Genomic DNA, 14,277 nt, shown 5'->3' on the forward strand with positions numbered 1-14,277 from the left:
CAGGACTGTGCCTCTTTGATAGAGCTTTTGAATTAGCTCAAAACTTAACCAAGGCGTTCGTCAGACGTAACACAATTACTCTGATGGTTACTGTTACGGTGCTGGTTTGTTTATCCCACATGGAGGGGAAGTGACACTCGGAATCGTCGCTTCTCTTGCTCCACAGCCCCCACGTTGCTTTTCAGCAGGATGGTGATGGAGACGTGTGTGCTCCTGGTGGTGGGGATAGTTAGGCCTGTGTCATGATCCTTCCGGTTCTCCCACCTCCTGTTTCAGGGAGGGAGGAAAAGTTCAGGTAGGGAAGAGAGAGAGCCTGTGTGGGAGATAGCTGTTGATACACCGTGTGAATTAGTTTTAACTCTGTTGTGATGAGTTCCCAGGCTGGTCAGTCAGCGGCCCCTTTTAAGCCTTCTAGTAGAGCATCCATCCACTTTCAATTGGAAAATTAAACACCTACTTATTTTTAATAAAGAAAAAAGTTATTACTCATTTCTTTTACTTTACAGTTACTTTTGATACGAATGGCGTTTGCCCACAGATTGTAAGAGATGTTGAACTTTAAGCTGGAATATGTTTTAAAAGGGAAAATGTCTATTTTTTAATGCTCTGTATATTTTTTGAAGATTATTAGCATTCTTCATAAATAAATTTGGAAGAAAAATGTTATACAAATTATAAGAATGATTTGGATTTGGAAAGATGTGAAATCAGTGTAAGAAAACATTTTCCAACAAAGAATCAAATCTGATATGTGACATTCTTAATAGCTTCTTTCTTTTTTTTCCCCTTTCTTTCTACATGTGCTTATTGTTTTTCATAGTTACTTACAAACTTTGTTTCCGCTGTATCCTGAGCTAAGATAAATTATATTCATATTTTGCATACATTAGCCTTTATAGTTGTGCAAAAGATGAAAATTATGTTTGTGGGTATTGGCAGAAAGTTACCAAATACACTGTAGGCTTTGGCATAGATTCTTAGCAGACACTTTAAGTGAGCTTGCATTTCTGGATATGCATCAGGTAGGAGCAATTATTAGAATGGGGAACAGAAAGATCAGTTTTAATGTTGACATATATAAGACTTTCTTGAGGGGAATCTTGAGAAATGATTATCCCTACTGATGATTTATGGTACTCATTGACCTCTTTTGCCATTCATCAGCTTAAACATTAATGCATTATGTAATTATTGACATTTTCATCGTTAGATTTGTAAGCATTAACAATATCTCCCATACATGAAAGGCATTTATCACTTTCTTCAAAAATTAAAAAAACAACAACAAACATGCGATAGTTTAATTCAACCTGGACCTTTACTATGCTTAAGCGACCCATATGGTGACGATGAAACAGTTGGAGGAATATGAAGATGAATGAGATGCAGTAGCTGCCTTCAAGGGAGAAGTAGACATGCACAGAAATAATTCAACACGAGAATCCTGTAGGTTTTATTAGCAGTGCATGGAAGCATGGTGTGTGTGTGTGTGTGTGTGTGTGTGTGTGTGTGTGAACGACATTAAGTTTTGACTGGGGAATTATGAATGAGTATAGCCTGGTAGCACTCCATCTGTGCCTTAAAATAGTTTAATAGTTAAATGGGGGCGCTTGGGAGAGGTAGTTTTCTAGGTGATGGGAACAGCCTGAGCACAGGCATGTGGGTGGGTGTTACATGGCCTGGTGAGTCGGACAGAAGCTGCTGGGCCAGGAGGTCTTTGTGGGAGAGGAAGCTTTGAAAGTAGGTGGAGGTCAGGCCACGGAAGTTCAGAATGCTTTGTATTTAAAAAGAGTCAGTTTGAGGTGTGAAGGTGCAAGTGTATAAATTCTGTGCTGATAGTAGGTGGGCAAATAAGGACAGTGAGTTAAACAAATGATAACAAAATAGTGAATTTGCTATCATTTGTGCTACTGGAGGAAAGCAGCAAAGTACAGAATCCAAAATAGTTTAGACATGGTTTTGTTATATTTCTTTATTTGAATTTGAATATGGGTGTGTCTTATAATCTGGTTATTGGTTATACATGAAATAACTCCAGATTGTAAAAATGTGACTCAGGAAGAAATGGGATGCTTTCCAGTTACCTCTCCGTGTCCCCTCTGATTCCTCCTGTAATCTCCTTCGTGCTGGGAATAGACTTATTCTGGCTTATCAGTTCAGATTTTTTTCAGAATGAAACGAGTGGTAGTTTAGTTTCAAAGGTATTCCCAAAATAGATGTATCAAACTAAATATATGGAATGCTGAAATATTAAATAACAAAATATAGATCATTGGATATTACTGTTAATAGGTGAGATTTGCTATGGATAAAGTGAAATGTAAGCAAACTATACATAAAGATTATTGAGTATAACAGTGAGATGATAAAATGAGAAATTTCCAGTTCTAGATAAATATGTGAGGTTTTAGTCATCTGAGTTATTAGATGATTCTAAAATCATTTAACTACAAACTTAATCATTATCAAAGGAGTGCTTAGAAAAATATCACCCTTGCAACACCAGTTTCTAAGTGTGCATAGAATCATGTTCCAGGGAAGATTGTTTGATTTTTTTTAAAAAAATTATTCCTCTCCTTTTTTTTTTTTTTTTAAGTTTGTGTCTCACTCTGTCACCTTGGCTGGATGCCGTGGCACACTCATGGCTACCCCATTGTCAACCTGCTGGACTCCGCAATCTTTCCACCTTAGCCTTCCAAGTACCTGGAACTACAGGCGCGCACTACCATGCCTAGCTAATTTTTGATGTATTGTAGAGATGAGGTCTCACCAAGTTCTCCGGGCTGGTCTCGAACCCATGGGCTCAGGCAATCCACTTGCCTCAGCCTACCAATGTGCTGGGATTACAGGCTGAGCCACCGAGCCCGGCCTCCGCTCTTAGCATTCAGAAAGGCTGTGCACTCTTAACTTGTGTTTCTTTGAACCTCTCAGTGACAACAATACCTGTTCCAACTTATTAAATACCTACTTTGTGTAAAGGCCATAAATGATAATTTTGGACAACTCTTTGAGTTAGGGGGTATAACCCCCATTTTGGAGAGCTGGAAACGGTCTTCTAGAGTTTAAGTAACTTATTGAATATATGTCTTGGAAGTAGCAGAGTACATACTTGAATCAGTTTTTTTCTGACTTCAAAATCTTAAATCACCAATGATCCTTTTTTCTAATCTTCCATCTTGTTCCTTTTTTGACTTTTCTCAAGCAGTGGGCACTTTAGTGGTATTAATGGATACTGTTAGTCGGTGTCTGAGTGTTGGCTCTTCAAGATGTAATTTCTTTGGAAGTGGCTGTCTTTCTCTAATTGTAGGGATTCTGTAGGTGCAGACAGTGTGGTTCTGTCAACTTAAGCTACCTCAGAACATCACCTTGGTGCTGATCTGCAGGACAAAACCTACTTGAGATTCTTAATGTGTAGAAATCTACTAATGTGAAGTGAATTTGGAGGGCTTCTGAGCTACTCAAAAATATGAAATGAGAGATACATATGGAGAGATGTAACTTTTAGAGACACATTGGAGGCTGCTGTTAGATGTGTTGTTTTTCTAGTTCCCTCCTCAAAGTTGAGATTTAGAAACTATAAATGTTTGGGGTTCTTTCCTATTTTGGGCCCTAAGAAAAATATGTACCAATTTTTTCTTAGACCATAGTAAGTGATATGTTATATTTCCTTCTGCCACTTCCTGCCTATCATCTTAGTTATGAGAAAGAATTCTTAAAAATGAATGGAAGATTTCATGTATTTCATGTATTTTTTGATCATTTTCTTTACTGGTGATATATTACATAGTTATAATTTAATTTAATGAAAGTTTATCGTTAAGACGTGTCCATATAGCTAAATCATGTCCATATTCTTTATTATTTTCAGTAGAATTAGGTAAAATTTCATGGTATTTTTCATAAACACAAATCTTAATACCTTTTCTCTAGTGTAGTAACGTCAGATTGAAGTTGTATTCAAATTTATTACATTTATTTAGATGACTTTATGCTACCTGGAATACTTTCTTTAGCTGATAGTTAAATTTGAAAAAAAAAGAGTTATTCTGTCATTATGATCTTATCAGAATTGAGAAAATTAATATAAAGTGCTAAGGACTGTGTGATGCCTGCCATGTAGTTGGCACTGTGTAAATCTTCTTTCCTTCATTACAAAAGTTGCTGATATATATGAATTGTTAGAGGGTTGACTAATGGGTAGATAACCAAAGATTCTTGGGAACACCCTATTAGAGGAGAATCTCTCTTAACTAACCTCTGCTTAACCTACTCATGATAGTAAATTATGCTCTTCATTCTTTCTGTAGGATTTATGATTGATGCTCTTGCTACATTGAGTGACAGACTACTATCTAGTTTCTTTTGAGGTTTTATTCTCATTATTTATTGTATACTTACCAAGAATCATTTGTGTTTGTACCCAACAACTGTTGACAGTTGCACTTGATGTTGTAATTACATAGTTTAATGAAACATTATTCGGTGAACTCTGAGGGCAAAAAGGTGTTTGTATGAGAACCAGTTGGCGGCTTTGAAAACAGGTGAGTCACCAAAATCAATTACAGTTGGGATAGGTGAGGGTGAAATAGTTTTAAATGCTAAAGGGGAAAAAACACCTAATAATCTAAAAAGATTCTGCAATAAGATTGTTTTTAAAGTGTTTATGAAATGTCTTCCTGTATTTAAGAGACAGAAACTGGAAATCACAGGTGATGTGCTATGAGTGTGGTTTTTGCCAGAAAAATAAAATAGATTCTCTATCAGTAGACCCCAAATTGAAGAAATAGTCTTTGACCCTGTATTATAAGATTGTCTTATTAATGCACATTTTTATGTTGTAGTTGCAATAAAATATTTAGGGTTCGTAGATTTTTTTTTTTTTTTTTTGAGTTGGAGTCTTACTCTGTTGCCCAGACTGGAGTACAGTGGCCGCTCCCGGCCACAGCAGCCTCGACCTGCTGGGCTCTGGTGATCCTTCCGCCTCAGCCTTCCAAGTAGCCGGAATTACAGGCATGCGCTACCGTACCCGGCTGATTTTTTGATTTATTGTAGAGATGAGGTCTCGCTGCCCAGGCGGGTCTCGAACCTGCGGGCTCAGGCAATCCACTCACCTCAGCCTCCCAAAGGCGCGGGATTACAGGCTGAGCCACCGAGCCCGGCTTGGTTCGTAGATTTTTAAAAACAATTTCCTTTTAAAGCTAACTTAAGAACTGTTGACTAATAATGATATATTGCAGAGGTTATCTATTTCTAAAATATTATCTTTCCTGGCTTACACAATCTCCTAGAGATTTATTTAATAGCATCCTCATTAAAATAAGATTCTGTTATTCCTGAACCTGCTAGAGGTTCACCCCTTAGAGTAAATTGTTTAATTATCTAGTCAAGTGATCCATCTGTGTTTCTCATATATTTCCCAATATGGTCCCTCATCTGATTTCTTATGCCATCTTAGTGTCAGCCACATTACAATGGCTGAAATACTGAAATGCAACATTGAAGTATGAAGATTGGGTGAGTGGCTCCAAGCTGATAATTCAGAACTCTGGTCTCCCTCTTTATGATTTGATTGTCTTTGTGTCCTCTGCGTATTGGATTTATCCTAAGGCTGGAAGCAAGATCATATGCATTGGCTGTAGAGGAAAGAGTGGAGCTTTTTCTTCCTGTGTGTCTCTCTCTTTTGCACAGGCCTACTAGAATACTGTTCTCTTCATATTTTATGGACCAGAATTAGGTCACGTACTCTCCTAACTAGTTATGACAAGGGGAATAAGGTTATCACGGCTGGTTCTACTCCTCAGGAGATATTTCTTGCTACTAGTGATGGGGTCACATTTTTCTCAGTTACATGGTAGAAGAAGGATATTTTTAAAAAATTGTAGGAAGGAAGAATATGGGGAAATGGATGTAAGAGAAATAATCAATAGTGACCACTATATCTACTTGTTTTGAGAGTGAAAATAAATAATGCATATGAATGCACTTTGAACTTTAAAGTGTTGTACAAATGTAGTAGATGAAAGATTAGAAAGCTGCATCCATGTTGCTATCTTAAATATACTCAGGTCTGAATATTTTAAGAGCTAAATACTTACTGCTGATTTTTTTATTGACTAACTTTGAGTCAATAAAATAGGTGATTTAAGTTGAAAGATTATAAATCTTTTCCATGGAACTCACAAAACTATTTTAATTTTAAACTAAAAAATTTGTTCCTATTAACTTGTTTAAAATTTTTTTCTGTGTTGCTGCCTTCCCTCCTCCAAAAATTGCCCACATTTGATCTCATCAAATTACTTTGCTCCTAGAGGAGAATAAGTGCTTGAAGAAATGGGAATTTGCTGGTCGGAAGAGTTTACTTTGAAACATGGAATCCTAGTGAGATAGGAGGAAGGGCTGGTTTTTGTGTATTTTTAGAGCAGCAAAGATGGGAGTGGAATGGGAGGCAGAGGAGACACAGAAATTTTAGAATTGAAATGAATCGTAGGAAGGCTGAGTGAAATACGCAAGTCACACACCTGGTTAGTAGGACGCTCATATCCTGATGACTAGTGTAGTATGTTCTTTCTGACTAAGAAGTGGGAGGCCATAAAAGTAATCTTGTCTACTTTACAGTTTTGCTAAGGACCATGGGCTGCTACTGTAAATCAGTTCTCTGTTCACGTTAAGTATAGATACCTGTGTTCTTAGGCTTTGGAAACAGAGGTGTTTGTTTTCCTTTTTAAAGTACACAGGCAATCAGACAGATATTTTGATCTCCCCTCAAGCAGTCAACAACAGTAACAACACCTCACAGAAACACACACATATATACGAAATAATCTCAAACCTGGCCTGCTCAAATGAAAAAATGAAAATGGAGAAGCAGAATGGGTATTTGGAACAATTTTTTTTTCTTGAAAATTATCTTAAGCATTTCTTATCTTCAATATATGTAAAGGAAAGGAATATATGTGCATATATACACATACATAGATACATGTAAATATGCAGAATAAATTTACCCACCTTCTGAAAGACTATGTTAATGGCAGTTATTTATAAATGGCAAGATTTAGGATGATTTTCATTTTTATACTTATACTTCTCTATATTGCTTTAATTTCCAGGTATGACTATGCATTATTTCTACCATCAGGTAAAATAGTAAATCTTTTTTGGTTTTTAGTAAAGAAAATAGAATCTGGTGGGGATGTTTTCTACCAGCTTCGATTTTAACATATAACTGCTTTCATTGTGTATTACCTTGAATAGAGTATACTTCAAATGCATTGGTACTTTATGGTTTTCTTTATTTTTAAAATAGGATTTGTTAACATTATTTACCTTAAAGTTTTAAGTTGAAGTTGGCCATGTGATAACTTTTGGTACAGGAATACTTTATAAAAATAGTGAACTTCTGAATATCTTGAGGTTATTCTGTTAATCAGTTTTTTAACTTGTTTGGTTTTTACTTCAGGTGGTATTCTAGGCAGTATATAAGAATGTAATATGCTATAGTTAAAACTATATTCAGAATTTCCTTTAGTAAAAAGGGAAGTGAAAATTTTTTTTTCTTACACCAATGTGTGTCATGTTTATTTTCTATTTCTGCAAAATACATCTTTTATATTCTAGCAATAAATACTTTCAGTGGCAGGCAAATATATTAGGTAATGTAATAGGGAGAGAAGAGAAAATTCATGGTATAAATATGTGGCTATAAGATCTCTTAATAAAATCCTAATTTGGGGTACAAAAACAACCTAGTATTGTTTTGGAGTTGAAACTAGTAGGTATCAGTTGTAGGTGACCTTAAAAAAAACTGGTGTTTATAGCTCATAAAATATTATTTTATTTTCTACATTTATTTTAGAAAGTCTGATAACAATATGACTCTATCCACCCAGAAATGTAAATCTTAAAGATGTGGAATCTTGTGATGCCAGTTTACATTAAGAGAAAAATGATGTTTACTGAGTTCTTTTTCTATCATAAGAGTGTCAGAATAGATTGTGGGTAATACAGTTTTATATAATTGGGATTCTGCAAGTGTTTGTAGTTAATAAAGTATCAAAATGGAGTCAGTTCTGTAAGATAATACTTTTGAATATTTTCTGATAATCTACTGAAAGTTGATAGCTGGATTCTGTATTGTATGTTTGCTTATTAATTGTGTGCTTTACTGTTTTATTTTTTATTTTTGAGTTGGAGTCTCACTCTGTCACCCAGACTGGAATGCAGTGTCCGCTCCCGGCCACTGCAGCCTCGACCTGCTGGGCTCCGGCGATCCTTCCGCCTCAGCCTTCCAAGTAGCTGGAACTACAGGTGCGTGCTACCACGCCCAGCTAAGTTTTTGATTTATTGTAGAGATGAGGTCTCGCCAAGTTGCCCAGGCGGGTCTCGAGCCCGCAGGGTCAGGCAATCTACTTGCCTCAGCCTCCCAAAGCGTGGGAATTACAGGCTGAGCCACTGAGCCTGGCTACTGTTTATTTTAATACCCTGCTAATGAAGGTAGTTTTTGAAAGACTGAAAAAGCATGAACATTTGGGAATGAGAATATCAAATAAGCTAAAATGAATTCTACTTTTGCACTTGTTAAAAAATCTTTCAATAGAAAATTAATAATTTTTTTGGTGAAAAAGTAAGAGAAGAAAAATGAACTATTTAGAAGATAGTTCTTGTGGTCCTTGCTTTAGGGCTGGGAGTACTAACACCTACTAACAGATGAGAAGGGAGAAGGGTTTGTGAAAAAGACACCTTGTACCAGTGGTTCTCAGCCCAACTTCACATTAAAAGTGTCTTGTAAGACAGATGTTGGATCCTACCCCTGCTAATTTATATTTGAATCTGGAGATGAGGTCAGGACATTGATGTATTTTAGGATTTCTACAGGCTACTAAAGTGTGCTGCAGGGTTGAAAATGACAGACTTCTTCCTTTTCTTTACACCCACCTCTTACTCTTACTTACCTCTTAACTAAAAAAAAAAAAGGCATTTTATTTTCAAGGTTTTTTTTTTTTTAATTGAGAATAGGGGTATGAAGATGGTAAAGAAGAAATGCATAGAAAATATTAGCTAGAGGATCAGGTTAAAGAAGTGACTTCTCTTTATAGCGTTATACAGTTGTTAACTTGTTATTGGTGTCAGGATTCCTCACAGATACCAATCAAGGATGCTCAAGTCCTTTTCATAAAATGGCATAGCGTTCGCAATATAACCTATCTGCATTCTCCCCTATGCTTTAGGTCATTTCTAGATTATTTATAATATCTAATGCTATGTAAATGCTATGTAAGTAATTGTTATGCTCTATTGTTTAGAGAATAATGATAAGGGGAAAAAACTAAACATGCTCAGTACAGATACTTTTTTCCTCCTGTATATTTCAACCTATGATTTTTTGATTCCACGGATGCCGAATCCACAGATATGTGTGTTGACTGTACTTAGCATCCTTAGTGAGGCCACTGTATACATTGCTCATTGGCCATGTTTTATAAGTATAAGGGTTTGTGAAAACCCTTCAAAGTCTGAAGATTTGTAAAGCTTGGAAAGTCTGTTAAAGAGAAATTTATCAAGAATAAATTAAGACATCAATTCAACTCCTGGAGACCTAAGTGGTGTTTTTAAAGTTTCTGTAAAGTATAAGAAGGCAAGAAATATTGCTAATAAAACATTATAGGTCATTTTAGGTTATATGTATTATAGTTAAAATATCAACGAGTTGTTTTTTTTTTTGAGTTGGAGTCTCACTCTGTCGCCCAGACTGGAGTGCAGTGGCCGCTCCCGGCCACCGCAGCCTCGACCTGCTGGGCTCTGGCGATCCCTCCGCCTCAGCCTTCCAAGGAGCTGGAACTACAGGCGCACGCTACCATGCCCGGCTAATTTTTGATTTATTGTAGAGATGAGGTCTCGCTGCCCAGGCGGGTCTGGAACCCGCGGACTCAGGCAGTGCACTCACCACAGCTTCCCAAAGGCGCGGGATTATAGGCTGAGCCACCGAGCCCGGCATGAGTTGTATTTTTTGTGGAACATCAGTATAGAAGAGGCCTTAATGACTGTTTAGGATAACTGCTTTTCTGCTTTGCTCCCTTTTATACCATTGTTGATGAGGAACTGTCTCTGCTTTCCCCCTTCAGTGAAGATATTTTTACCTCAATTATAGTATATTGTCTATATTGCATATAGTCAGCAAATGTATACACATAAGTACACTATGATAATGGGATTTTATAGGGCTATTATATCTTGATACTCATATTTAAGACAAATTGTATCCTTTCTGTGGCTCATTTGATGTTGCTTCCTGGGTCAGGAACATCCTTACCAGTAACAGCATTTTTCTTGTGACAAATTGGGTGCAAGCCATTTTAGGATGAGTTCAATATGTTCAGTTCAATGAACATTTTTTGCATGGTGGCGAAATTGAATTTAGCAAAATTGAATCGAGTACAATTGTCCTGATAGGAGAATTTGTGGTAGAGGAATTTAACACTGGGTAGGGGTTTAGAGGACATGTGTTTGAACCAATGAGAGATTTTTAGAATTATTTGGGATCACCAAAATACCACAATAAAACTGGCACATAGTAAAGAGTAATGGGTACTGTTCTATTGGACCATAATTCCTTATCACAGTCAATGCTTGAAAACCAAAACTTTTTTTTTTTTGTATGTTTGGTACAGATGAATTTTGTCACAAAATCTGTTCTGAATTATCACCTTTATTTCATGTATTTGTAGGTTTCACTATGGAAATAGCAAATGCTTGACTTTAAGTGTGCTTTTCCAAACTTCTCTATGCCATCCCAGCCTTCTTTAGGGCTGTTAAAAAAACATATGGTGCATATATACTGTATCACTAGTCAAAAAGCTCCAGATATTCTGAAATCCAAGTCATGTTTGAGTGTAAGAACTTTACAAAAGGAACTTTGGACTGATGTTAATTTGAATCTATCCCTTAATAGAGACTACTTTGTATCTTACTTCTCTGATGGAGTGTCAGTAAGATGCTAGTAAATTTCCTTTGCTTTTTAAAAAAATTTTTGTATATACATACCAAGAGGCTTTTTATTTTATCTATCTGTCTGTCTGTCTGTCTGTCTGTCTGTCTATCTATTTATTTATTTGAGTTGGAGTCTCACCCTGTCGCCCAGACTGGAGTGCAGTGGCCACTCCCGGCCACCGCAGCCTCGACCTGCTGGGCTCCGGCGATCCTTCTGCCTCAGCCTTCCAAGTAGCTGGAATTACAGGCGTGCGCTACCACGCCCAGCTAATTTTTTGATTTATTGTAGAGATGAGGTCTCGCCAAGTTGCCCAGGCGGGTCTCGAACCCGTGGGCTCAGGCAGTCCACTCACCTTGGCCTCTCAAAGCGCGGGATTACAGGCTGAGCCACCAAGCCCTACAGAGGCTTTTTATTTTAATCGTGTTAGTTTCTTTAATAGTTGTTGAATGCTTTTCTTTTTTGATACAAAGTTACTAACCCTAGTGCTGTGGGTCCCACTATGGTCCCAAAAGCATTGTGTAATTAGGATGCTTGAGATGGAAAATGTTTCTGGTAATGTTGGCATAGCTTAGTATTCATCAAATGCTCTTTTTAGTCCTTGTGGTTATATAATATATAATTTTACCTTTGCACATGATAACTTCATGCCAAAGTACCTGCAGGCAGCCCTCTTTTTACATACCTTGGCTTCCTTTTTTAATAACAGAAAGGAGGGGTATGATTGTAATGCCTCTGTTTTAGTTTCCTTAAACTTCCTTAATTGGCTTTTAAGATTTCATTGCAAAGATCTACTTTGCCATATTTTTTTTTGCCTTTGTTTCCTGTTCTCATGCTCTCTAATTCTTCTCTTTTCTTTTCTTTTTCCTTCCTCCTCCTTCTTTAAAATAATATTTTTTCAAGAAGAAAACCTTATAATTATGGCATTTTTGTATCAGTGAAATTTCTTGCTATCCAGAAAGGCGACAAAAATAAATCTGCGTATTCTAGGACCATAGTTCCCTAAAGAGGACCTTGCTATAGGAGAGTATGTGTACAGTTTGTGCAGGGAGAATGTTTTGTGTATGTGATCTCTTTGCTTTTATTCCATCCTTAAACACTGAAGAGTGATGGGATGATGAGTGCTCATGTTGCATGCTTTGTAAACTCTGTTTTCAACCAAGGAACCAGGCACTCTGTAGATCCTAATGGGAGTGTGTGTCCCTTGCCATTCTTCACCTCAAAAATAAGATGTAGAATTTACATGGTTAGGTTATATTCCCTTGCTATGTGCTCAGAAAGTACAGTAATTCTATTGTAGTACATATCATACTATCATTGTTTAAACTATGGATGTTGGGGACTGTGATTTGTCTTATTTGCCATTTGTATTTCCTGTGTCTGGCACACAGTATAGGTCTCTTGTTTGTTGAATGAATGGATTTCATCTTTTTTATTAGGGAGACTTTTAATATGGAAGAACCTTGATTAAATACTTCCTGAGGGACCAAAGCTCATCCTAAACTAATTTACTTTGCATTGTCACAATTGTATCAGACAAATCCCAAACAAATAAATTGACCCCAATTTAAATAAAATGATGAATACAAGCATCAGACTTAGTTGCTCAGGCTTAAAAATAGAAATACTTTATAGAAAGAATAAAAAAAAATTTAATGGCAGAAGTTCCTGGGCATGGTGGCTCATGCCTGTAATCCTTGCACTTTGGGAGGCTGAGACAGGTGGACTGCTTAAGTCTAGGAGTTCAGGATCAGCCTAGGAAACATAGCGAGACCTCATCTTTACAAAAAAATTAAAAAATTAGCTGGGTGTGATGGTGGGTGCTTGTAGTCCCAGTTACCTGGGAAAATGAGACTAAAGGATTGCCTGAGCCCAGGAGGGCAAGACTGTAGTGAGCCGTGTGCTACTGCACTCCAGCCTGGGCAACAGAATGAGACTCTGACTCAAAACAAACAAACAAAATAAATAAATGGCTGAAGTTGAAGTTAAATGTATCTATCTATGGATGGCCAGACCATTTAAAGGAAATACTCCCCCTTTTTATTTTTTAGCATTTCAGTTAATTATTATTTTAATTATTTTATTTTAATTATTATTTTTTATATTAGATAAACAGTTTTCTCTCTAAAATTTATTCCTGTGGCAATCAAAATACAAAAGAGTTTATCACCCCCCAAAAACATTTCCTTATGCTGCCTGCCCCTTAATAGTCAGCTCCTCCCAATCCTAGCAGCCACTGACCTGTTTTTTTCTCTTTCAGTAATTTTGCTTTCTTCAGGTAGGATAAAAATCCTATGCTATAAAACCTTTTGAATCTGGTTTCTTTCACTTAGTGGAATGCATTTGTGATCCATTTATATTGTGTGTTAGTGGTTTCTTTTCACTGCCGAGCAATATTCCATTGTATGGATGTACATCACCATGTTTATCCATTTATCAGTTTAAGCACTTGTTTCCTTTTTTTGGTGGTTATGAATAAGTTGTTATAATTATTCATATGCATTTGTGTTTGTATTTTGGTGAAGGTAAGTGTTCATTTCTGTTGGATAAGTTCCTAGAATTGAGATCATTGGGTTATATGGCAAATTTACAAGAAACTGTCAAACTGTTTTCCAAAGTGACTGTACCATATTCCTTCCCACCAGTGATAAAGAAAAGTTCCAGTAATAAGCGTTTCCTGAAATTTAAGTTGGCTATATTGAATTATTTTGGTTTGTTGATGTGATTGTATGCCAGCAGTATCATGACAGTAACATAATTCTGAATATGATATATTTATTGCTATACATTGTCATATAGAGAATGATTTAGGTGAGTCTCATTTTTCAGTGAATTTAATCTTCATTGTGCTGTGGAACTCTTCTTTCTTAAGTCATGTAGCCCTGATCTCGGTAAGAAAAAGTAGGCTTTTAACCCTGGCACTCATATTGTGGTATAAGGTTCAATTCTCTGTCTCTATCTTCAGGCTTTCATACTTACTTTGGGGAAGGATTCTATTAATTTCACTGGGAAGAAGGAGATACTGTCTTTGGAGAGGTAGTTGTACTTTCAGCTTGTTTTTGTTACCTGTTGCGTATTTCATTCTAGAATTTGTAGTTGTTAACTTGGTTATTTACAATTTACTCTCAGTTATATTGCTCAATCGGTTCTGTGATGAGAGTTGACAATACTAACTTCATAATTAAAATACTCAAACTCCAATACCCTTGAATGAACCATTTAAATCTGTGATCTTTACATACACTAGGCAGATATTTGTAGATACATCCACATGCTCTTTTTTAGAGACAGGG

General features: G+C 36.5%; 1 protein-coding gene across 1 annotated transcript in view; it reads left to right on the plus strand.

The window, feature by feature from the left end:
* Positions 1-14,277, plus strand: part of CSNK1G3 (casein kinase 1 gamma 3) — a 109,806-nt gene that overhangs the window by 645 nt on the left and 94,884 nt on the right. Inside the window, exon 2 of the mRNA XM_021709899.1 lies at positions 394-414. The gene's annotated coding sequence lies outside the window, so the exon portion shown is untranslated. The remainder of the gene's footprint in view (positions 1-393; positions 415-14,277) is intronic.

This window comes from Carlito syrichta, unplaced genomic scaffold (assembly GCF_000164805.1).
Source record: "Carlito syrichta isolate Samal-C Ts95f unplaced genomic scaffold, Tarsius_syrichta-2.0.1 Scaffold287625, whole genome shotgun sequence".
Taxonomy (NCBI): domain Eukaryota; kingdom Metazoa; phylum Chordata; class Mammalia; order Primates; family Tarsiidae; genus Carlito; species Carlito syrichta.